This window comes from Canis lupus, chromosome 34 (assembly GCF_003254725.2).
Source record: "Canis lupus dingo isolate Sandy chromosome 34, ASM325472v2, whole genome shotgun sequence".
In the NCBI taxonomy this organism is placed as follows: domain Eukaryota; kingdom Metazoa; phylum Chordata; class Mammalia; order Carnivora; family Canidae; genus Canis; species Canis lupus.
Genome location: NC_064276.1, coordinates 15,108,598 through 15,134,464, shown reverse-complemented (window position 1 = coordinate 15,134,464; position 25,867 = coordinate 15,108,598). Strand labels below are relative to the sequence as shown.

At 37.5% G+C, this 25,867-nt stretch overlaps 1 long non-coding RNA gene across 7 annotated transcripts in view; it reads right to left on the bottom strand.

Annotated features, from left to right (window-relative positions):
• The window catches only part of LOC112662715 (uncharacterized), a 630,650-nt gene that overhangs the window by 526,782 nt on the left and 78,001 nt on the right, over positions 1–25,867 (bottom strand). For 3 of the 7 annotated variants that reach the window (XR_003138757.2, XR_003138764.2, XR_003138763.2), the window contains 2 exons: positions 13,200–13,257; positions 5,579–6,034 (listed from right to left, as the gene is read on the bottom strand). The exons of 1 other annotated variant lie outside the window; for it this stretch is intronic. This is a non-coding gene — a long non-coding RNA (uncharacterized LOC112662715). Of the gene's footprint in view, positions 1–1,832; positions 2,444–5,578; positions 6,035–13,195; positions 13,258–25,867 lie in introns of those variants that run through there. 3 more of the 7 variants (XR_003138759.2, XR_004811877.2, XR_003138758.2) reach the window with 3 other exon arrangements.

Sequence of the window (25,867 nt, the reverse complement as noted above, 5' to 3'; positions counted from 1 at the left end):
TGAGTGTGTATGTGTGTGTGTCAGTGTCTGTGTTGACAGCCAGGGTGCCTAAAGGGCCTGGTTGCCATGTCTAACTTCACTGGGATCATTGCCATCTCACCCCCACTCCCATGAACTCCAGATGCCTTTTGTCTACACTCCAGGGAGATGCAGTGGCTGTGAGAAAAATCCCAACTCCACCACTGATAAGCCATGTGATCTGAAGCACATTAATTTCTCTGAACCTCAATTTCTCATCTATGGGAATTTTATCCTGCCTACCTCACAGGTTCTTGGTGGGGGGGACTACATATGATTATTTATATGACAGAATTTTTTAAATGAGAAGTAAATAGAAGAAATATTTTGCAGCAGTTGAGTGTCTCAAAGAAGATCTTAGCAAGAAGTATTCATAAATAAATAGCAGGCTATACTGCAATAATCATTATTTTCCTAACATACACCAAGTATGACTCTTTAGAACTACCCATTAGTCTGTGAAAGAAACCTCAGGATAGATGATAGATCGGTAGAGATATTCAGTATCCAGTATCCTCAAGAGACGTGTAGCTTTCATTCTAGAAGGAGACATAGATAACTAAATACATAACTATATGTTACATAGTGAGAAGTGTTATGAACTTGACACTAAACAGTCACATAAATGTTTCCCAGCACACTGTGGTAGGTGCCATGGAGGAAAAGTGAAGAGGCCCTAAGAGAATAAAATGATGGTGGAGAGATTGATGTTATCTGTTAGGAGGGGATTGCAACCCTGAGAAAGGCTGGTCTCTCTAAAGGGGTGTTGGAGCTTGAAGAAGAGGATGGAGAGCAGCGTGGAAAAGCACTCCACACAAAGGGAGCAGCAGGTACAAAGTTTTCTTACCCTGAGCTATATTGAATGCCTCTGGCTGGCCTCAATTTCCTTCCTCCTTCTAGTCTAGGAGTGAAAATCAAAGGATTTTCATATCTGACAGGCTAGAGTTCTAGTCTCAGTTCCAATAGTTACTACATGTATGGAGCAAGTTACTGAAACTGTTTGCTCTGGCTTTCTAATATGCGACATGGGGATAATAACTTGTATCTCACAAGGCTGTTTCAAGAACTGAATGAGTAATGAACATAACAAGCCCAGTGACTATCTGGCTTTATATTTATAGTAAGTACTCAAAGAATGATAGGTATTCATTATTATAATACTATTATTATCATAAAAAGAGTGAGGGGCTGAATAAGATTATGCTTAATTTTTCTTCCAGCTATAGGATTTGATGGACTGCCTAGCTATAGGCATTTGCATGGTTTCTGTTGGGAAGGTGTTACTTATAGTGTGAAGGCAAAATGAAGTATGGAATCTATCAGGAATATAGGTGTAAGCATAGGCAACTTCTCTCTCAAATTCTAAATTTGATGCATTTGGAAATAAAAGCATTTAGGGGGGAAAAAAAGCACGAAAAGACATTCAGGGAAAATAAGAGTGCTACTATGATATGAAAATCCAAAACACTTAGTAAAACAAATACAACCAGGTTATTCTCAAGGGAAGAAAGTAGGTCGAAGATTTTTTGCTTGTGTACAGTTCAAACTAAACCAGGTGCTTTTAAAATTTTCTCATTACTTAACAAAAATAAAGCAACCTCAATACATTATGGCTTTTTTGAATTTAGGTACTATAATGAATCAGTAATTTAGATGTGTTTCAAGGATACAATTGGAAATAACTGCTTCTTGATGCCACACTTATACAAAATAGAAAAATGGAGGATTAGAGCTAGAAGGGTCTTCAGAGACCATGTGATGTCATCCCAGGTCTAGGATGAGGAAATTAAGATTGAAAATGTAAAGGTACTTACCTCAAGCCAGAGACCAGATCAGAATGCAATTTTTAACTGTTTTTGCTTCCCAAAAAGCCCCCAGGTGAGGTGAGGTCTTCAACTGTGATACATCATAAAATTAAGTCCTAGATGACTACAATTAGAGAAAGAACAAGCTAAAGGCCACAGTTAAGAAATATCTTTGGCACACCATAGTAGGAATGATTAAAAACAATTTCAATCACAATAAAAACAATTCCAGTTTAATCTAAGCTGTCTATCGTGTGAATTCCCCTATGAGATTGTCTAGAGGAGGAGTGAAAGGGTTAAGTCTGTGAAGCCCTTCATTTTTCAGCCACTAGCTGTGGTGTCCTGGGTAATTACTGGGGCTTACCTGAGACCACACCTTAGATAAACCTGTAATGCTGGAGTTTTCTGCAAACATTTTCTTCCCTGCAAGCTGTGGCTTGTCTCTTTCATATATTTGTCCTATGTTTTCAACTTGATTTTCCAGTGGCTAGTTTATACTTGGTTGAGCCAACAAATCAAGGTCTGTTGATTTAGCTTCCTATCTTCTTGATGCTTACATGAGACAACCACACCAGCTATGTGGTGACGAATACAGTCAGGCCGGATGAATTATTTTCCTACTAGAGAAATAAAGTTAAAAAGAGAATGAGAGAGAGAGAGAGAGAGAGAGAGAGAGAACTGGTTCGGGTAAGGGTTATGGTTTCATTTCCCTCATTTTATTCATTGTTTTTTAAAATAATACAGGCTTTGCTTGCAACTGAAATTTCATCCTTATTTCACTGCTTAAATGAACATTTAATTTTTCTCATCTAAGGATATTCTCTTTTGTACACAGAGCCCAGTACAAGAACATAGTCTAAGTGCAAAGTAGGTATTTAGTGTGGCAAAGGAAAGCATGTCCTTGAGGAGCCAGTCCTCCATCATGGTGCCTTATGGAAAGTACAATGACAGTACGGGAACCATTTTTAGGTCATATCTGCCTATAAAGAGTACAAAGCAAAGTGGTTTGTGTTTTAAGTTTTAGTGGTTCCCAACTACAAGGTACTTCTCCAAACTGCATATCCCTTTGAGAAAAAAAGGCTCATGACTTCTAGGTCAATGGGGGCATACCTTTTTTCCTTTGTAAAAAATAATGGTATTTCCTTCTCTCCATCTCCCTGAACCTCATCTCCACCACCACCATTGCCACGGCATAGGCGACAGTGCAGTGAAAAAAATCACAGACTAAGCACAAAATGCCATCACATCTTTTAGAGTTCTGTGGGGTTAACAAGAATAATAGTATTACTTTCTTCGTTTTGCGTAAGATAAAATATTAGGCCAAAGTTATAGGCATTTGAAATGATATGTTCAAAGTCCTGAATGAAGCTAGCCGTGGTAGTGGGATTACACTGGGCTGACCGCTCTTCAGATGCCACCCACCCATTTATTGGGTAATCGCCAATGTCAATGTCACCCAACAGCATTTCTTGCATACACATTGGTGGAGTTACTTCAGCCAAGTGGTTTGATCATCATCTAGCTGAAGACAATATTAGGAAAATAGAAATTTTTATTAAGCTGGGATGGAAGCAAGAATGACTTTTGAGCTAGAAGGCTTGGGAGAGGGGAGCAAAAGAGAATGGAAAATGTGTTTATCAACTTTAATTTCAAAAATAATAAGTGTTAAGGTAACACGTACTATAATACAAAAATATGTAGTTTTTAACTACATATTTTAAGTGAATATCATCCCTCCCACTTCCAAGATTTCTTAGTATTAACAGGCTGATACATAGCTTTTTTTAAAGGCTACAAATATATATGTGTGTGTGTGTATATACATATATGTATATATATACACACATACAGAGAGAGAGAGAGAGAAATAGTGGAAATGGAGGAAGTCAGCATGGAGGAAAATGATTCAGGTTCAGAGAAAGGGGTGGGAGAGCTACCCCTCCCAAATTGCCCTTGAGCTGGCCTCAGCCCTGCCCAGGATGCTGAATTTTATGTTGGGAAGGCAACAATTTCAGTTCTTCTAGGTTAGCCGCATTGCCCCACCTGCTCTGCTATAAACTCATGAAACCCATACTCTCCATTTAAGCCCATTTTCTCCCTATCTAATCTCTGGTTTCCCTCACTCCCTATTCCCACCGCATTGCACACATTCACCTACTACTGCCCTACACCCCCCATGAAGACAGAAAACTAAAAGGCACAAGTGATAAACAAGATGGCTTTCTTGCTGCTATTCTCTTGGGGGGTGCGGGGGAAGGACCATTGGAGGCATCTGGCTTCCTAGGACCTTGGCACACAGGTTTGGGATTTCAGGGTTTGCTGTTTCTGTATCCAAATAGCTATTTGCTGTTTGCTGTATCAAAATAGCTCCAAAAGTGGAATAGATGTCTGCCCACTTAATCTGTAGGCCAAAATGCCTTGTGGGACCTAGTGCTTTGACATTTTTGTCATGTCCTAAACGTCAGCTTGAGGTTGTTGGTCATTGGATTGAGTTCATTTTTGGAAAAGTAAGTGGCACTCTCTGGGTTATGGGCTGGTTTCAGGCTGGACAGCCTTAATTCTTGCCTCTGCTCCTCTACACACACACACACACACACACACACACACACACATGCTTGAACAATTTGCCTCCCCAGTGAAGCTTGTACATACAAATCCAGCCAGAGCAAGATCTGCCCTCTGGTACAACACCATTTCAGAGGTCAGCCTATCTGCCAAGTCTTGGGCAACCTACTGGAAGCCATAGTTCTCACATAGCAGGTTGGTCAAGGATAGTGTCAGAGCAATGACGTAAGTTGTGAAATGATGACAATATCCTGGAAAAAACGGAGTGTACAGAGTGTATCCTTAAGCTTGGGGGAAAGCTGCCAACTAAAACTGATGTTGACCTTTTAGGGACCCAAATGATGGCATGCCCCCAGAACTTTATCCTTCTGTGAGTTAAACTTCCACTGTTCTTACTGACATATAGCGGTACCACAGAAGGGCAAGTCAATGCCTTTTGAGAAGTGCTGTGCTGGAATTGTCTCTCCAGAGTGAATCTGAGTAGAAAGAAAGGAGATCTTTCCATAGTTACCCAAGAAGTTCCAGAGTACATTATGCATCACATACATACTGGAGCACAGCAGAAAGCTAAGTCAGCAATGGTCGACTTGGTCTTCTACTTTCTCTCTCTCTCTCTCTCTCTCTCTTTCTGTTTTGAATGAAATCTGGAGGTTCTTCATTTTTTTTTTTTAAAAAAGGGCTTTATTTATTTATTTTTGAAAGAGAGAGTGCATGCATGAGCCAGGGTTTGGGCAGAGGGAGGGGGAGAAGTAAGCTCCCTGATGAGCAGGGGGGCCCAACTCCGGGTTCTACCTAGAACCGTGGGATCATGACCTGAGCCAAAGCAGATGCTTAACCGACTAAGCCACCCAGGTCCCCGTGGAGGTTTTTCTTAACAGTATTATAACTGCTTTATTTATGTATGCTTCATGTGTGCCAGACTCCGTGCCGGCATTTTATTGACTTTATCTCCTTTATTTCTATCAGCCTGATTGAAAAATAGTTCATAATTTGTTCATGAAGTTGAGGAAAGGTTCATGAGACCCTGGCTTCACAAATCTGGGTTAATATTTTGCAAGAATTAAACCACTCTTCTTTTTTCTTAATTTTTTATTTTCATTGAAGCCTAATTAACACAGTATTTTATTAGTCTCAGGTCTACAACCTAATTCAACACTTGCATACGCTCAGTGCTCATCACAACCAGCATAGTCACCATCTGTCATCAAACAGTGTCAATACAATATTATTGACTATATTTCTTGTGTTGTATGTTTCATCCCTGTATGGTTTTTTTTTGGTTGTTTGTTTGTTTGTTTGTTTTTTAGCATTACACTTCCTTTTCATAATTTACTAGAACTGGGCAAAAAGTATAACAAATTTATACAACTTAGTAATTGTACAAACCATTAATTTAGCAAGACGATATTGGTTACAGTCACCAGAATGAAGACTCACACTGTTCACTGACACTTCCGTGAAAAGTTCAGATAAATAAGAAGTCACTGGCTCAAAGTCACAACAGAAGCAATTTATACTTTACATACAACAGCAAAGGTCAATCTTCCACAACAGTACTGCAGACACAACCACTCAGAGGCTCTCCACGCTGCCACGGCATTACTGGAATGTTCTTCAGAGTCCATCTTCTCTCTCCAAGACCAACACTTGAAGCATTAGATGTAATATAAAATAAGGAGTTCTTTATTATTTATATAAAACTTGTACATTAAAAACAATTAAGATTCAACAATTCTGCTGACCCCTGAGGAAGCTAAGAGCTTTTGTAGGTCTACCGAGGAGCCCTGTGTGAACGTTTCCACTTATTTTATAGCTGGAATTTTGAACATTTTAATCCCCTTTATCTATTTCATCCATCTCCCCATCTACCTGCCCTCTAGCAATCATCAGTTTTGTTTTCTGTATTTAAGTCTTTCTTTTTTTAAACTACTCTTCTCATTTTGAAATCAGTTATTTATTCCAACCTCTATTCTGAGTAATAAACTAGACACTGGTGTGAATATCATATTCACTTTATTGGCAATCATTTGACTGTTGAAAACCTAGGCCTTGCCAATGGTCCCAAAGTCAGCCTGGAAGAACAAAGCATATGGCGAGTAAAGACATATAGCTCAAAAGCAAGCAGATCAAGAAGTAAGCAGATAATAATTAGAATTATTAATCTTGAAAAGTGAATGGCTGAGTTGCACTAAGGATATGTGACATAACCATTTCATCATAGAATGACTTTCAAAAAGCAAACAAACAATTTTCTAAAACCATTGCAAATACCTAAAAATCCTTATAAACAACAGATGGTTTTCATTTGAATAATACTTTATGTGTAGCCTTTGTATTTCTTCTTTTAAAGATTTTATTTATTTGAGAGAGAGCAAGAGCTGAGGAGAGGCAGACCACCCCGCCCCCAACAAGGAGCCCCAAGCAGCTGGATCCCAGGACCCCAGGACTACAAGCACAAGGTCAACCGACTGAGCTACCCAGGTGCCCTTCGCCTTTTTTATTTCATTCAAGAGTATAATAACATTTTTCAAACTAATTTGGGGACATTTGTAACAGCAGGCCATGGGATTGGGACCACTCACAGTGGGCATCTCAATACCGTGTGCCAAGTAGAGTCCTCTACCCTCAGAAATAATCTCTTGAACCCAGCTCCTTCTTAACCACCGACTAATAATGAGAACACCCTGGGTAGTGTCCATACTTTTTATAGTTAACTTACCTCCGAATCTGGGTTTGAATCTGCTCACTGCATCACATAAGCCAACTAGACTTGCTAAAGATCCTTACCAGGCTGCTACGGCCTATGCTGCTTTTTAGTACAGTTCACCATCCCAACTTTCAAAAACTTAAGTCTCTTGCCCTTCCTCTCAATCCAACAGTGTGGGGTTCTACATAAAACTGAAATAAGGGAAGCAGAACTCATCCTGGGATAGAAATACCATCATTTCTACCTGTTGGGCGGGGAGTTTGGACTTCCAGGTATGTGAAGTAGACCTAACTAAAACGGCTTTCATTGGAGAGGGATTCTAAACTGTTCATTGAGCCAAAGGCAAGGTGGGATAAAGCAAGTCACCTAGGCACTGGAGGGCTGGGCGGGTAGACTTCCCTGGGAGGCCTCACAGGCCCCAGCCTGCAGCCTCAGGCCCTAGGGCAGGGGTGTGTGATGCTCGCCATGATGCCTGTGGGAAGGCCTCTGAAACCCCAGTGATCCTGAGGTGATAAAGTCAACATGCCAGCCTGCCAAACTGTGCAGCCTGAAACAGACTATTTTCACCACACACATGAAGATACCATTCCTGTTCAAATATTTATTTGGGCTTATATTCCAAAAAGACTTCTTCCTCTATTAGGTTTAAGCACTTCCCCATTCCCTTCTACTTCTGCTTAAGGTTATATGAGGATTTCCTTGTCATTTGTCCTAAAGGACTCATGTTTTATTGAAATAGTAGCTGGAGCCTGAAAATGGTGAATTCAGGGACACATAAAGTTGTAAAAATTTAATTTGTTAGACAAACCTAAGTCGTATAGTCAAATCTTTAACTGATGATTCTGAAAACATCTTTTTTTTTTTAATAATAACAAAATACCTTATGAAATTTTACATCATTGGTTTCTCCCTTGAAGAATCATTTGGGATACATCTGTTTTGTTTTTTCCTTAAGATTAAATTCTTTAAAAGCAAATTAGCTTTTAATATGAATATTACGACTCAGCATAAGAAAGCTCCAGCCACATTATAGTTGTGGAAATTTTTCAAGAATAAACTATTCTCAGAAACAGACATGATGCAAATGTGAGCTTTTAGATAAAAATCTATAATGGCTCTTTGTCAGGGCTCTCTACTGAATTCTACTGGCCAAAAAGGATCAATAAAATGTTACATAGTCCCTACCAGATACCAGTTACTCTCTCATAAACGTTGGCCATTCCATCAATAAGGTAAGTCTATGATGAATTTATTATCATTTCCAGTTTATAGCTAGGAAAACTGAGGGCAGATGATTTGTCAGAATTGCACTGCTGAGAAAGTGCTGGCGTAGGATGTAAAATTCAGTTTTCTGACTCAAAATTTGGCATTTTTTTCACTATACTGTGACACCCTTCGGACATAAATATTAAGTATTCCAATGGTTGCTTTTTAAATGAGAATTAATTTGAATTTGCACTTTCCCATATCCTACTTCAGATACAAGCTTTCAGGATTAAATTACAATACAGAGAGGGTGTTACCAAGAATCCTAATCCAAAGAACTTTGGAAAGAGCCTGTCTCTTTAGTTTTTCTAACATACGCCTTTGAAATAAATATGACAGTGCAATAAACATTGACCAAAATGTCTTGGCTTTGCATTTATGGTTTGCCATGAAATCAGAGAAAAATTCTAATGAACTGTGCAGAGGTATGACCTCATAACGAGGTAGGTAATGATACGGTCAACGGCAAAACACACAGTCCTCAGCGAGAGCTCAAGCTTAAAGTGACATTTTATTCCTTTGTTCCATATGTTTATTTTTAACATGTCTTAAAGACTATTAAAGGAAGTAAATTAATATCCTCAAATATCCATTGACTCAATGCAATGGCAGTTTATGTTCCACTAACATGTTTGGTTCGGTTTCAAGAATACAAATAAAAACCAGAACATTCTATCCTGTCAACCGTAGACCTTCCATGTTGTCTGTGGGTGTACACGAGGGAGCACAGGAGTAGGTATTTGAAACTAATCAATACTTTTCAGATTTAGCTGAGTTTGTGGGGAAAATATATCCAGGAAAGAAATGTCATTAACAGGCACTCAGAAAGCAAAATGTGGTGCCAGCGTTATGACATTTTAAACATATATTTCAGAAGTATGTTTAAACCATTTAAACCAAGGCTCAAGTGTAACTAATATATTCCCTGATGAGGCTGGTTCCTCAGCAGTCTCTCGTTGCCCTGGGTCTTAACTCCTCCCACAGATTTCACAGTTTGTGTGTATCAGGTTTAGTCATTTATCTCGTGAAGCAGTTATCATATTCCACTATTCCATGGCTAATCATGGCATAAGCAGTTAGCACTTTTCATCTTCAAAGCTCTTAACAGCAGTTAATTAATATAAACAACCCCCTTAGGAGATAAATTAATCACACTATAACAGTTCCCATTTTACCAATTGAGGAGCTGAGGTAAAGAGGCTAAGTAATTGGCCCAAAGCCATTAAGAAAACAATATATGAAGACGGCGGTGGCCTGAGGAGCCCTGAGATCTCAAACTTTAATAAAATGTTTACTTTTCTTATTAGTCTTCTGTACATGGTATAAAATGCCATTCAACCAATAGCTCTCTCCAGATGGCCCAGTGAAAAATGAGGTGTTTTGCTACCTACACTAAGAGCATCAGCTAGATTCTCCATAGTATCACTAACTGGTCATAAAGAAGTAAAAAAATATTATCGTCACCAAATTTCAGTCTTCAGACAGAATTTTATCTTCTGTTTATGTGATCCTATCAAATCAGTCCCCAGGATCTCTATGGCCAAATATATATGGTGATAAACATCTGGTCTCAGAAATCAAATGAAAATGAACATGAAACCAATGGCTCGAGTGCCCCTATCATCAAAGGACTGACACTGAATAAAATTTAGACAGACTAAGCTAAACTCCCTATATGTACTGACATTGTTTAGAGTTTAGAACAAATCACACTGCATAATTTCCAATAAGCAATATATACTTAATTCAATATGTTTAATATATAATTCACTGTATAATTTAATTTATTAGCATTGGACCTGTAAATAAGATGTACTTTTTTTCTCAGTGGACACTGACTCACAAAATGAGCTTGTTATTTTTAATTTCCTCTTCTAATAAAAAAAAAATCTTGAAATATCCCAAACAATTCTTGGGTATATCAATTAAATATGATATATATGGAAATTTATTAACAAGGTAAAAAATAAATTTGGAGCATTCCATGTTAAAATTACTAGAAATCTCTCCTACATCTGACAATTATGACTCTTTCCAATTATCACTCAACAAGTACTGTGTGAACCCACACTTGTATTTTTTTAAGATTTTATTTATTTATTTTAGAGAGAGAGAGAGGAAGCATGAGAGGAGGGGAAAGGGGGGAGAAGGAAAGGGAGAGAATCTCAAGTAGATTGTGCTGAGCACAGAGCCCAGCACAGGGCTCAATCCCACAACCCTGAGATCATAACCTAAGCCAAAATCCAAGAGTGCGACATTCAATTGACTGAGTCATCCAGGCGTTGCAACCCATGCTTGTATTAGTCAATTCATTGTTGGCCAGAATCATGGTTTTCTTTTTCCTCCTTCTTTGGAAAAGTAGAATATGGATACTGGGAATCTCATTTTAAACAAGAAAAGTAACACACAGGCTTTTTTCAACATATTTCATTCTATAAACAAACACTATACCCAGTCTTATGAGCACCCAAAATGCAAAAATAAAATTTTTAAGAAAGAAAACATTTAAAAAACCATCCTAGGTAAGCTAGGGTAAGGATATATAGGACACTCTTTGCAACATCTTTGCAACATTTTTCTAAATCTAAAATTATTCTAAAACAAAAAACTTAAAGAAAAGCAATATAAAAATGATTGTGGTAGACTGAAAAATTGCCCCCTACCAAAGATATCCATAGCTTAATCTCCGTAACCTATGAATGTTACTCTATTTCAGAGGGAGGTGGGAAAGCTCTCAGAAAGTATTATTAAGCATCTTGAAATAGCAAGATTATCCTGGATTATAGGGAGACCCTAAATTTGATCAGATGTATCCTTAGAAGAAGGAGTTAGAGGAATTTTATAGACAGAGGAGAATATGATGTGAACACAAAACAGAGAGAGATTTGAAGATGCTGATCTTAAAGACTAAGTGATACAGCCACAAGCCGAAGAATAATGGCAACCATCAAAAGCTAGAAGGGGTAAGGAGACTATTCACCCTGAGACTGTCCAGGAGCACAACCCTGCTGACTTCTTGATTTCTGTTCAGTGATACTGATTTTAACTTCTGACCACCAGAACTGCAAGAAAATAAATTTCTGTTGTTTTAAGCCCCCGGATTGGTGGTCATTTGTTAGAGCAGCCACAGGAAGCTAATATGATTGGCAAAGAAGATAAAAGAGCCAACTACAGAAGAAATACAAATAGCCAACAAGCATATGAGAGATGTTCAATGTCACTAATAATCAAACAATTAAATCAATTAGTTAACTTATCTGTTGTCACAAAATTAAAAGGACTGAGAATCTTTTAAATCCCCTGGTGCAATTTTTACCAAAGACATCAAAACACCCAATTAACTCTCCTTATAGATTAGCCAAGGTCTGACAAGCTAACGCATTACTTTCTTCAGGAAAATATGGGTATTTTGAAAATAAAACTCAATAAATGGTGTTGGGAAAATTGGATAGCCACATGCAGAAGAATGAAACTGGACAATTCTCTTACACCTTACACAAAAATAAACTCAAAATGGATGAAAGATCTAAATGTGAAACAAGAATCCATCAAAATCCTAGAGGAGAACACAGGCAGAAATTCTTCTTTTCTTTTCTTTTCTTTTCTTTTTTTTTTTTTTTTACCTTGGCCACAGCAACTTCTTGTATGACGGGACTATAAAGGCAAGGGAAACCAAAAACAATAATGCACTATTGGGACTTCATCAAGATACAAAGCTTCTGCACAGCAAAGGAAATAGTCAACAAAACTAAAAGGCAACCTATAAAATGGGAGAAGATATTTGCAAATAACCTATCAGATAAAGGGCTAGTATCCAAGATTTATAAAGAACTTATCAAACTCGACACCCAAAAAACAAACAGTCCAATCAAGAAATGGGCTTCTAGAAGACATGAACAGAAATTTCTCCATACACACGGCTAATAGGCACATGAGAAAATGCTCCATATCACTTGTCATCAGGGAAATACAAATCAAAACCACAAAGAAATAGTACTTTACACCAGTGAGAACGGCAAAAATTAACAAAACAGGAAACAACAAATGTTGGCAAAAATATGGAGAAAGGGGAACCTACCTTCTTGGTAGGGATGGAAGCTGGTGCAGCCACTCTGGAAAACAGTATGGAAGTTCCTCAAGAAGTTAAAAATAGAACTAGCCTACAACCCAGCAAGTGCACTACTGGGTATTTACCCCAGTAAATTAAAATTAAGATACAGATGTAGTGAAATGATGGGACACCCGCACCCCAATGTTCATAGCACCAATGTCCACATTAACCAAACTGTGGAAGGAGCCAAAATGTCCTGTGACAGATGACTGGATAAAGAAGATTTTATATATATATAAAATGGAGTATTATTCAGCCATCAGAAAGGATGAATACCTACCATTTACATCAACATGGATAGAACTGTAGGGTATTATGCTGAGTGAAATAAGTCAATCAGAGAAATACATTTATCATATGGTTTCACTCATATGTGGAATATAAGAAATAGTGAAAGAGACCATAAGGGAAGGGGGTGGAAACTGAGTGAAGAAAAATTAGAAAGGAAGACAAACCATGAGAGACTCCTAACTCTGGGAAACAAACAAAGGGTTGAAGAAGGGGAGGTGGGTGGGAAGATAGGGTAACTAGGTGACAGACATTAAGGAGGGCATGTGATGAGATGAGCACTAGGCGTTATACTATATGTTGGCAAATTAAATTTAAATATATTTTTAAATAAATAAATAAAACTCAGAATAAGTGAATAATGGACATTTGACTTCTACATCTCTTTAGTCTTGTATAAAAAATATTTTATTATATAAAATGTCTAATACATACAAACCTGGAGAATTCTCATGGTCAATCTTGTTTCACCTATGTCTCTTCTGATCTCTCCCAATCTAGATTATTTTAAACAAAATCTAGACATCATATCACATTTCAGTATGTATCTCTGCCTATAGATATTCATTTTAAGTAAATTTATATATAATACACATTTCTATATAATTCACACATACATAATTTATACATACTATATATTCAGATATAACTACTATACATTATATATGTACATATATATATTTATTTATTCTGTTTGGTGTTTTTGGTGGAATTCTTTTTTCCTTTACTCTCACTTTTCCAGAATTCAGAATTTTATACCAGGAAATTTTGAGTAATAAAAGTAAGAGAAAAGACTTTCCTATGAGAATCAAAAGATTCCAAAGTCTGATGCTCTTAACACTCTATGGGAGAGACTCATATATTTGTTAAGGTGTGTGGAAAAGTGTGTGTGAGCATGTCATACATTGTTTCTCCTGAATATTAATCTATTAATATCCTTTCCTTATCTTTGGCCTCTCTTCTACTCCTTTGCTACTCTTATAACATGTTTAAGATGTTAAGATGCTTCCAACCTCCCACACCACCAAAAAATACCTCATCTGATTCCATAGCTTCTCTAGCCACCCTACTCAACCAAACTTCATGAAAGAATAGATCATGATTGTCCTCATTTTCACGTCCTATTGTTTGGCCACACAAAGCCATGCAGCAAAAATGTTAACCTGAAATCACTCTCACTGATAAGTGTTAATCAAATGAAGGGATGTATCAGTAAACAAAACAGACCTGGTACCTACCCTCACAGCTCTGTGGCCTAGCTGCCCTTAAGTCTGGATCCCCTGGATAGAATTTTGGTAAATTAAACAAATCTCTAAGCATTCTCTTCCCACTGTTTTTCACGGACTCGTTCCATTCCCTAAACTCTACTCCTGAAAGATTTCAGATTGAAATGAGATGAAAAACAATGGCTCATGTTCACTCTTCCGCCTGAAATCTAATGACTGTGTGGCAGGTCAATGAGATAATCACTGAAGATGGCTATTTCCTTCTTGATATCTTTACAACTGATATGGAAGGATCCTTTGGGGCTCTGATGGTTCCTAAGATTACCAGAACTGTTCATGTCATATTTATTCATCTGCCAGGTACAGAGGCAGGTTCCCTAAAAGACCATTTAAACCTTCAGGGAGGGCTAATTTCTCAGCATATCTGAATCCTCAAGCTCTAAGAAGAATGAGCAAAAACATAAATGAAAGTAAACAATAACGAAATATTGGGCCACTCCAAAGAAAATATTTGTATTTTTGGACTTGAACTAAAATTAACTGGTAATGTCTAGTCATTGCTAATGAGAAAGTTTAAATAACAAAGGGAATGGATTAGTTAACGGAAAAAGATTGCTGAGGAATTAGATGATACTGCATTATATTAAAATCTGTTTTTCCTAGTCAACAAGAGATTACCTATTGCAAGTATGAGAAAGTGAATGAAAAGGTGAATCTTTGAATATTGATTTAAAAAAAAATACTCCTTAGTCAATAATGGCAAAGTAAAAGAAGTCTTCATAGCTAAATAACAACTAGAGAAATATCACTTGAAATATTACATGTAAACTCTGACCATGCGCATTTGTGTACATGCACACATATACACTCACCAATCTTAAAGGTCAAAAAATACTACTAGAGAGTATGACTTGTGTTTTGTTGCTTAACTAGGCTACTATCTTAGCTGTTATGTTTCAAAAGTTAATAGGTATAAAAGAATACAATTATTGACCTATGGTCTTCATACAAAAATGAAATTTTCTTTTTGAGTGAGAGAATTATATATACATACTTGAGGCAGAGAGACAGAGAAAACCAAAGGAAGTGAGAAGGAGGTTGAATCATTCATCTCAGAGAGGACAGGCCTGAGATAATTGTAAGCTCAGTGAGGACAGGAACCGTGTTTGTCTTGCTGACCGCAATGGCCTCAGCAGTTGATGAAGGGGCAAATGAATAAATTCCCACTTCCCATCTTACCCAATTCCCACTTGATCAGAGATGATAAGAGCCAGATATGGAACAATTAAGGTAGGAATGGAGAAGAAAGATTAGAATTGAGAAATATTGTCACCAACTAGCCTCAGTCGAGTAGTGTCATGTTGTCAAGTGAGTCTGAGGACATAGGAGTCAAGAGTAGCTGATCCTTTTAAAATAAAGGAAAGGGAAAGGCTGAGGTGGTGGCTGGAGGAGATGCTGGATCAAGAAAGTTTCCTTTTTTTTTTTTTTTTTTTCTTGTAGAAGTAGTAGACACAAGGGCAAAGAAAAAAGGGAATGATTTCTGAGGAGCCAGGGGTGTGTCGTACCCACACACATTTATACTGGCTTAGAAACCACATGACTTGATTGAAAGACCAGTGGAAGGAGACTCTAAAGGGCCCTGTGCGGGCTCTACCTTTGGTATTCATCCCAAATGAGTGAGCTTGGGCAGGTCTCTTGAGCTCTCAGAACCTCAGTTTTGTATATGTGCAGTAAGGAGATGAGAAAATATGTAATTGTTTTCTCAAAAATTGACCAGAGGAAAGGGATTTAAAGAAATACGGCATAGGAAGACACACAAGGCACCATTACAAAACACTTGAGGGGAACTCCTTATGAGCTCTCACCACTGACTATGTCTCTGAGTAAGCTAGCAATTTCCAACATGGACAGAACTGCAGACCCAACCTGTCTTAGTAGGTCCATTATTCACTGCATCACTGGCCTTTTTGGCACTGACATCACTGAGCAGGCCTCCGTGGGAATTCTGTTGTCTAAGCCAGAAAGAAGAAGCTGAGTCCTGCTCTTGGTCCTTTTGTATCAAGATTTAGCAATCAGCAAGTTAATAAAGTCTCAAAGATTAGTATCAGTTTGAAAGGCAAAATTCACACAAAACAATTAATTAAGAGCATTAAAACAAATGCATTGCTGAGGATGGAATTGGATCCGGGAGACAAAATGGGTTAAAAAAATTTTTTTAAAGGAATGCTCTAATTGAAAACTGGCAGCGGCAGAAGACACAGTATAGTTAAAACAGTATCTTATCAGAAAATTAGCAAAATGTAATTTTTATTGGGTTTTACAGATGTTATTTTTAACCACATCAAAAATCCCACCTCATGGCTATTGGCACAAATTGTCATAATTACTATAATTTGAAGTCTGAGCGATGGAATGGCTGTTGAGATAGTTATCTCATCCCCAGACTAAGTCTGCATTAGTTGAGCAGCCAGAAGAAGGAGCTCATGTTTTTGTACTTGGTCTAGACTTCATTTGTGTCCTTTATCCAATCTTATTCTTAGGAATATTGAAGAATAATTTTTTTTTCTACCTGAAACACTGGAGAAAATCAGGAGGTTAATATTAAGAGTGCTGAGGTCACCTTTAATTAACATACCAATCACCTCACCTCCAATCTGCAAGTAAAGTGTTGTATTTTATTCTATTTTTACATTTCCTGGTGAACTCTATCATATTTAATGCATATACTAAATTCTAGGCATAATTATTCAACTACCTACATAAGTATGGCTAATAATGCCAAACTAAGAAAAAAGAGCTTTTAATATCCCTAATACCAATTTAACATATTTCCTTGCCACTCAGGGAATAAAAATATGACTATACATGTCCAAAATGCATGTCACTTATAAAATTAGAAAACAAGATCAAGAAATGTGTTAGAGGGAATTCAGTGGATAACTTGTATCCACTGATTCACAGCAAGATCAAGCAATAAAAACAATTATGACTGTGCTATAATTTAGATTTGGAGCTAGATTGGCAGAGGGCCTAGCTAAGAGACTCGGTTGATATAGAGAAGAGTCTCAATAAGAAAACAAAGCTGATCAGACTTAAGAAACACTTTCAAGCCAGAAAGGAAAGGTTATCATGCAATTTTAAATGATCATCCAAAACTGCATCATTTCATTTTCATTTTAAATCATAGAACATTTTCAGGATGGTTTCTTTCATGGGCGCCTAGGTGGCTAAGTCAGTTAAGCATCCGCCTTCAGCTCAGGTCATGATATTAGGGTCCTGGGATCCCACCCCACATCAGGCTTCCTGCTTAGCAGAAAGTGCTTCTCTCTCTCCCTCTGACCCTCCTCCCAACTGGTGTTCAATCTCTCTGTCTCAAATAAATAAAATCTTTAAAAAAAAGATTATTTCAAACTCTCAGCTATAATTTAACTAAGGTATTATATGAAGAAAGGACCTGGATTAAATTCATTCACTCAACAGATATCATGTGCTGGTCCTGCTCTAGTACTCTACTGGAGAGTACTCTACTCTTCCAGTAGAGTAACACAGACAGGAATAATACATATAAAAAATAAGTATAATAAACATATAAAAATGAATATGTAATATTCATATACATGCAGTATATACGTCTTGAAGAAAAGTGAAGCAGGGTAAGGTAATAGAAAGTGATGGAAGGGTGGCATTTTAGATAGGAGAGCTCTCTCAAATAAGGTATCTGGGTGGAGACTTGATAGAAGTGGTGGAGAAAGTCAGGTGGATACATGGACAAAGGTATTCCAGACAGAAAAGATTCCGATACAGGAATGTACTAGGACAGAGTAGCAGGAGATAAGTTGGGAGAGGTTACAGACTGCATCACATAGGCCTTGTGGGCCATGATAGGGACTTTAGGCTTTGTTCTCAGTATGGCTGGAAGCCAATGGAGGGTTTTGAGCAGTGGAGTAATGCAATCTGACTAAAGCTATGAAAAAGTGGTTCTGCTACAGGGTAGAGAGTGAGAGTGAAAGCCACGAGAACAGTGAGGAGGCTCTTGTAGAACTTGCCAAGGGATAATGGCAGCTTAGACCAGCACAGCGGTAGTGAAGGGAGTAAGAAGTGGTCAGATTCAGAATATATGTTGGATATTGTGCCAATAAGGCTTGCTAAAGACTACATTTAAGGCATGAGAGAAAGAGAATCATCTGAAAGGACTCCTAGGTTTCTGGCTGAGAAGAGGAATGAATGTAACGCCATCCATTGGAATGGGGAAGACTTGAAAAAGTGTGGGTTCTGGATATTGAAATAGGGATCAAAAATTAAACTTCAGTAATGTTAAATATGAGTTGCCCATTCGATTGTTCAAATGGAGATGACAAGTAGATAATTGAATATATGATCCTAATCCAGGGGAAAGGCTAGACCAGAGTTAAAAATTTGGAAGCTATTAGCTTATAGATATTATTAAAAGCCATGAGACTGGATGCACTTAACAGAGAGAATATGGATGGAAAAGAAAATCCTAAAGAGTATGGATAGAAAAGAGAATCCAAAAAGAGATCAGAAAAGCAGGAGAATTCCTCAAAAGTAACTGACAAGGATTACTTGACCCTTATGGGGTCTTTTCATCACAAATCATAATAAAACATCCTGGCTTTAAAACAGGTAAGGGGCAAAAATCAGGGTTTCAGAGTAGACCACAATCCAAATGTAGTTATTAACAGAATATGCACTCTACTTTTAGTTTTATATGAAGTGAGATACTGAATAAATGAGTATGGGGAGTGCAATTTTGGGATACTTTTCCTTTACAGCAAATACTATTGAATAAGTCTGATGCAAGTGGTCCAAGGGCCTTATTTCAAGAAATGCTCTAACATGCATCTTGGAGGAGGGACAATTAAGGGGAAAAATTAGCAGGTTTGTACATAAGTCCTAAAAGTAATTGCTAAAAAACTAATAAGTTTTTTGGCTCAAACAATTATATACTAGAGGAGGTTGAAGGGATGCACTAGAGTGGTAGTAAATGAAGAATCTGTGTTTTCACTGAGAATCGTGCAGCAAAGAAAAGGCAAAATCACTTAAGAAATACTTAACTATCTCTAAAACATGTTCTAGTGTAAGAATTATGAGATACTTAAATAGAGACAATTGAGAGTTTAAAAGAATTTAAAGGAAATGGACGAAGATTTCATCCAAGCAAAAAGTTTATAGAATTACTTGAAATGAATTTGGTAACTTTATAATATTCTATTTTTCATTTGCCAAATTGATTGCATTTATTTTTCTGTTAGATATGAAACTAAATTCTAAGGAATCATTTGAGATGGGAACCAATTATGGTCGCTCCTCTAGTCTAGAAAGCAGTTTCCTATAAACATTAAACGTTTAGCTTAAGCATTTAAAATGAAATTGAGTCTGGAGTTTTTGGATGTTCCTTTGGTTTTCTTATCTGTTTGCTTTTTAACTAGTGTTTTTTTCTATCAGGAGAAAAGAAAAGGAAAGGAGTAATTGAAAATTTGAATAACAGCAACAAAACTAGCCAAAAAGATGCCATAAGATGGAAAGGGATCCCTGGCTTACACATTGTGAGGAAAGGATGGTGATTGCTCTGAAAACCAGGACATTTGGCTCAAGAGCCAACAGTTGCTTAAACTAAAATGAAGAGAAGACAGGGAGAGACAAAGGGACCATTGGAAGTAGCAGAATGTAATGTAAATACCTAACATTAAACTTTTGATTGCGGAGGCATCCAAGTCAAATAACCTCCATCTTGAATAACAGATCTCTAGCTGTCTGACAAAGTTACTAGCAAAACAACCAGATAAGGAATGAACCTGCCCCCACCTGTGACGTACCCTCCTTCAGAAGGCCCTGGGTAACCTAGAAAACTGACCACCTGAGTGACCCCACTTCTCCCTTCCCAGGCCCTAGTCCCCAGTCTTATACTTTGAGCAAGCCAATAGAGTATACCTACTAATAGGTGAAACCCTAGACCACTACCCTGGGCCTGATAAAGTCAGAGCCCCAGGGCCTGGCTTCCTCTCTTTTTTCTACCCTAGACTTTACTTGTGGCCCTTGGGGTGCCTTCTACCTTCTGTGACTGTGAATAATAAATCTTATTCCTCGAAGTTCCCAGATGGTTTTTGCTGAAATGCATCCTGCAACCACAAGGGTCTGTAAGGAACATGTCTGTGGGGGCTTGCTACCAGTAAGACAGGCCTAGCAAGTGCCTCTGCCACATCACTATCAAAAAGGCTGAGACCAACACAACACACAGATGAAGGTCAATTAAAGCATTGAGGAGCAGACACCCTACTATTAGGAGTCACCTCAGAGGACCCCAAAGGATTCTGCAATAATTCGAGGCACCAAAGGCCCACCTCATCCCAGGAGCTTGTAGAGGGCACACAAACCCTAGGCAGCTTGGCCATGTACCATGAGACTAACAGACACACATCTGAAGGGTTTTTGGCCTGTCATGATAAGTCTAAGCAATCACAAATTTTACTATGATTATTTTTTATATTTTTTTATTTAAGAAGGTAGGGAAAATGTATGATCTATTCTCAAATGGCTTCTGTTGCATAGTAAGAAGCTACGAAGCTACCTGTTATGCATGAAACATGGCATAAAGCATTAGAAGTACCCAGATGAGCAGGACGGAGTCCCAACTCGCAGTGAGTTTATAGTCAATGGAGGGAAAGGAGAGAGGAGGCTGATAAGGACAGATGAGTAAAACAGATGCTTACAACACAAAATGGAGTGTTGATACAAAAAAAAAAAAAAAAAAAAGAGAGAGAGAGAGAGAGCATAAACCCTGACTGTGGCTGGCAGAGAGATTAGGGAAAGCTTTCCAGAAAAGGCAATGTTGAGTTGAGCCTTGAATGATAAATAGGAGTGCTCAGGGTGAAAAACGATTTAAAGATTTGAACTTCAGCTATTTGGAAACAATCCATTTTTTTGAAACACCTCACTCCCCCAATTTCACTAAAGAACAGATCTTATTCTATGTAAGTCAATTCAAGTGAACATCTGGCAGCTTTTATTGCCAAAGCAAAGTTCCGAATATTGACTCAACTTTGAAATTTAATCAGATATCTATACCAGGCAGGTAATCACACACTAGAAATTATACGTTTTTATTCAATGTAGGATAGAGTGAAATGCTTCAGCTTAGGGAAAAGGTACTATCAACACAAGTTATCCCAGGTTTACTATGAGTTTGGATTCTTTTTTTTTTTAAGGTTTTATTTATTTATTCATGGGAGACATAGAGAGAGAGGCAGAGACATAGGCAGAGAGAGAAGCAGACTTCCTACAGAAAGCCTGATGCAGGACTTGATCCCAGGACCCCAGGATCACTCCCTGAGCCAAAGGCAGACACTCAACCACTGAGGCACCCAGGTGCCCCTGACTTGGGATTCTAATTGGGTAATATTTAGGCAACAAAAGGTGTGCCTCATGTTTTCATTTTTTAATTCCTGACAAAACTAAGAGCAAAAGGCAGAGAAATAAAAACTTTTTCAAATCTCAGAGGCATTCTGTTTTTCATTCTGTATTCTAATCTCTTTGCCAGTTATCAGTTAAAGAAGATTGACTGGCTGCCCCATTTTTCCTTTTTAATCTGGTTTACATGAGCTCAGAAACAAATAAACTAACACAAAGGAATTTTCCAATAAAATATGACTAATGAATTAGAAAGTGCTATTTGGTGCCTTGTGAACATTTCAAAATATCGTAAACCCTTTTCCTCATTAAGATATTCCCAAAACAAAACCAAAAAAAAAAAAAAAAAAAAGGAAAGGAAGAAAAAGAATTTCACTGCAGAAGCATGAAATATGATAACTAATAAGAACAATTATAATCATTTTCCTTAGAATACAGCAACTATGAATGACACATGTAAATAGTTTCAATATATTCGTTTAATATTACTGATAATTAACGTGAGCACTAAATTAGAATTGCCTTTATCAGCACAAGTTGTAAAGCACTGCAACAGCCTAGAGATTACTAGAGGAGCTGATACGTGGTTGAGGAATAACCAGCCTGCTGATAATGAAGGAGTGTAGAGACTTTTAATTCCGTAAGTAAATAGAATGTTTTTAAGCATCGGACATCATCAAAATTTAGCTGAATTAATTAGTAAACACATCCTGCTTGTTTGCCTAAATCCTTTTATTCCCTGCAGGAGGTAAATACCTTCCCTCATTTGCATCTGGTGAAATACAGAATCTTCCTAATTTTGAAATTCAAGCAAGCCCCACAAATTGCACTGGAAGTGATTTCTGTAGTGATTTTTCTGTAGCGATTTGTTTTATAAAGTGGTTAATTAATCTGTTCAATACACTTCTTTACCTTTTTCCCAGACACCATCAGAAAAATAAACACAATACGTTAGCTTAGGAAAAGGTGCTAAAAATAGGTTATCCTACGGCTCTCTTCCAAAACTCTTTCTCTTACACTCAAATTATGAATTCAGAACAATTTAAATAAAGTAAAGCAGGACAGATACTGACTTTGTGATATATCTAAAAAGTGCAAATGTACAGATTTTAAACAACTTAAGCTGACAAAAATGCCAACATCTGGACAGTTCGAATATCTGGCTTGTAGCAGGTGCTCAATAAATGTTTGCTGAATGAAGGAGGTCTTGTGAAATTTATTTTAAGAGAAACCTGAATGAAGAGATAAAAGTTATGAATCTGACCACTTATTATTTCTTGGGGTAAAAGAATGTTTTATAATAGTGCAATTTAATATCACACAAATCAAAGTACTTATTTTCTTTCCTTTGATTCTGGCTTAATTCAAGTCATCATCACTTTACTCCTCTGACTAAAATGGTCATAATGGGCTTTCTCTCCCATTTCTTTCCCCTCTCCCTCCTGCCCCCATCCATTTTCTGTTCTATAAACTGAATGACATTTCTAAAATTTTCTATGTCCCCGTAATCCCTTGGGTAAAGCTCAAAGCTTTCAAGACATTTCATGATGTGCCCATAGCCAATCTCTCCAGCCTCCTTCATCTCCACAACTGAACCTCTTGGTGCTCCAGCCATATTCAACTCTGGGCAGTTTTTCTTCATGCCATGCTCTCACCCCAGGACGTTTGCAGGTATTGTTTCCTCTGCTGGAAAGCTTTACTTTCTCCCAACTCCTTGGCCTTCCACTTTTCATCTGGCTGGCTTACCCCTGGTTATCTTTAAGATTTTAGTTGAGACATTATGTACTCCATGAGTGTTCCCTGACAATTCCTCTATCTCTTTCAAGACTAGATTAGTGTTATGCCACCCTGTGCTTTCATTTAGCTAATGACTCAAAAGAGTGGCTTGTTTTTACCTCTTAATAAATTCTTAGAACCTTAACATCTAACATGATGCCTGGCACATAGCTGGCATTCAATAAATATTCTGTGAGCAAATTAGGAACACCTTCAAAATGAGTAATCTTCTTTGATGACGTTGGTGTAGTAATAACCTATATTGTAAATGATAATAGAGCAAAAAGGAAGTAGTACACCAAACATTGAGACCTGGTAAGTGAAAGCACTTTCGAAAATATAAAGCTCTAGTCATGCAAGATATTGTCATTATCATCATAATTATCAAATGCCCAAATTGCCATTTTGACTGTGTCACATTCCTACTCTCCTACTCCTACTCTCTAACCACCTCTCCACACACCCCCATCCTATTTCAACTTCAACAGAGTTTCTCAAAGCCTGGCATGTGAATTGGTAATCAATCTCATGGGCTTTTGCTCCAGGGGAACTTCTCCTCCCCCTGCCCATCCGCACCACCACGCCCAGATCTTGGACCATGTGTCCTCAGTAATGCTGACTCTGCCCCAGGACTCCAGACATAAAGCCCATGACTAACCAGTTCAATGAGCACCCTGTATTCTCCTGGCCAATGGCCACAGTGCGTGAACTTCCCCAAGCCTTGACTAAGTCAGTCCAATAAGAGTGACCTCAGAACTTCTGCAAGGAATACAGAAGGAAAAATGGCCATGTTCATCTGCTGTGTCAACCAGGCAGTAAACAACCCTAGGAGTTGCCAGCAGTCATCTTGCAACTGTGAGTACAACCTCCTAGGATGAAGCCAACACCCCTACAGCAAACAGAGACGTGAAAATATCAAGTCCTTGAGGGTATTCTTGAGCTGCTGATTTATGCCTCACCTGACAGACAGCTACCCAGCATTACCAACTATCAGGAAAGATGCGTCTTGATACTGAATGTGACACCTCTGAGTTTCTCCTCCAACGAAATGGATCTTGAAAAGTTTTTTTCTTTCTTATAATAATGCTTCGTAAAAGAATTAAAACTAAATCCCTATTCAGCTAATGTTTACAAAGCAATGAGATCAACTTTATAAAAACAGTGTTGAGATCTTTATAAGTGAAGGGTTTTATTAACTCAAAGTATTCTTGTAAGTAGAATTACCACCATTGATTTACTAGTCACCTTACTTCTAGTTCAGCTGCAGGTCTCCAATGTCATTAAAATATTAAGTTAATGGAAATGGTTTCTTTTCTATAAAATCAGTATCCAAGGAGAAAAAATAAAGTCCATGTGATCTAGGAAAAGTAACATTAAGGATATTACTGTTAAAATTCCAGCCTGACTTTTCTATCTAAATCTTTCACAAATGTTGGCACTACAGTTTTGGTCAGATCCAGGTTAACACAAACTTGTCAGAATTGCTTTCTTCAGAAGTAAGCAGTTAGATCAGGAAATAAACCACAAAAATTCCTTAATTGCTAGTCATCTAAGTAAGGTCTTATACTTTGGCTGAAACAGTAAACCAAAGGAAAGAAATACCTAGCAATCTTTTGGGGGGTATTTTTTTCCAAAGAAGCTAAGAAAAACACCCTAACTAGCAAAGGGGTCAAAAGAATAGAGAGGAGATAGCTCTTCAGACTTTCCTTTCTAGGTAGAATTAGCCACTTAAGCTTTGTCCACATTAGCACTAAGCTAGCAAGGCTGGAAAGTGACTTAACTCCTATCACTTTGCCAATGTGTTTATTTAATATTAATCCCACGTGTTTTAAGAATTGGTCTGAACCAAATTATATTGGAATAGCCTCCAAAAAGACTTAACTATGCCTCAGGAGCATCTTAAACTATTTATTATAGTAATTTATTTAGTATTTGTTTAAAATTTATAACGAATCCATTACAGAATTTTTATTATGGAATGCAGATGTATCATTATAGATGGTTGACTGTGGGCCACCTCTCATGTATGCTCTTGGTTTGGACACAGCTGTTTAATACCCAGTGCTAGATAAGATCAATCTTTTAGAGAATTTCAGATAAGTAGTTTGTATTTAAATGAGTTCATGGTTCAGACACAATCATCAACAGGATCAATCGATTAACAAATGGAGACTAAAAATGACAATAATAAAGTTTGCATTTATTACTTCCTATGAGCCAGGTACCATGCTATGAAGGTAAAAAAAAATAAATACTTTCTATTTCCTATAACCACTACACAAGGTAAGTTTTATTAAACTGATTTTACAGAAGAAGAAATTGAGGATTGGAGAGGTTAAGGGACTTTCCAAAGTGTTTAGGCTTGAATTAGAATATCCTTACGCAGCAGGAATTATACAGCTATACAGCTATCCCTTCTGGTGGAGCCAACACACAGAATTTAGCTTGTGTTGCCTTTTCTGTTTAGCGGGGCTCATTTCTTTGTTTTCCCTTTATAATGTGGATAATAATGTGCACTCAGATGCATGAAAAAATTAGCATAGTAATTCAATATTAGTATAGAATTTGAAATTAGCATAGAATTTCAAGCACAACTCTCGAGGAATTATTGATGAATCTGGAACTTTCTTAAGATAAAAGCTTCTAGGATAAAACCTGCTCATTGAATATGTGACAG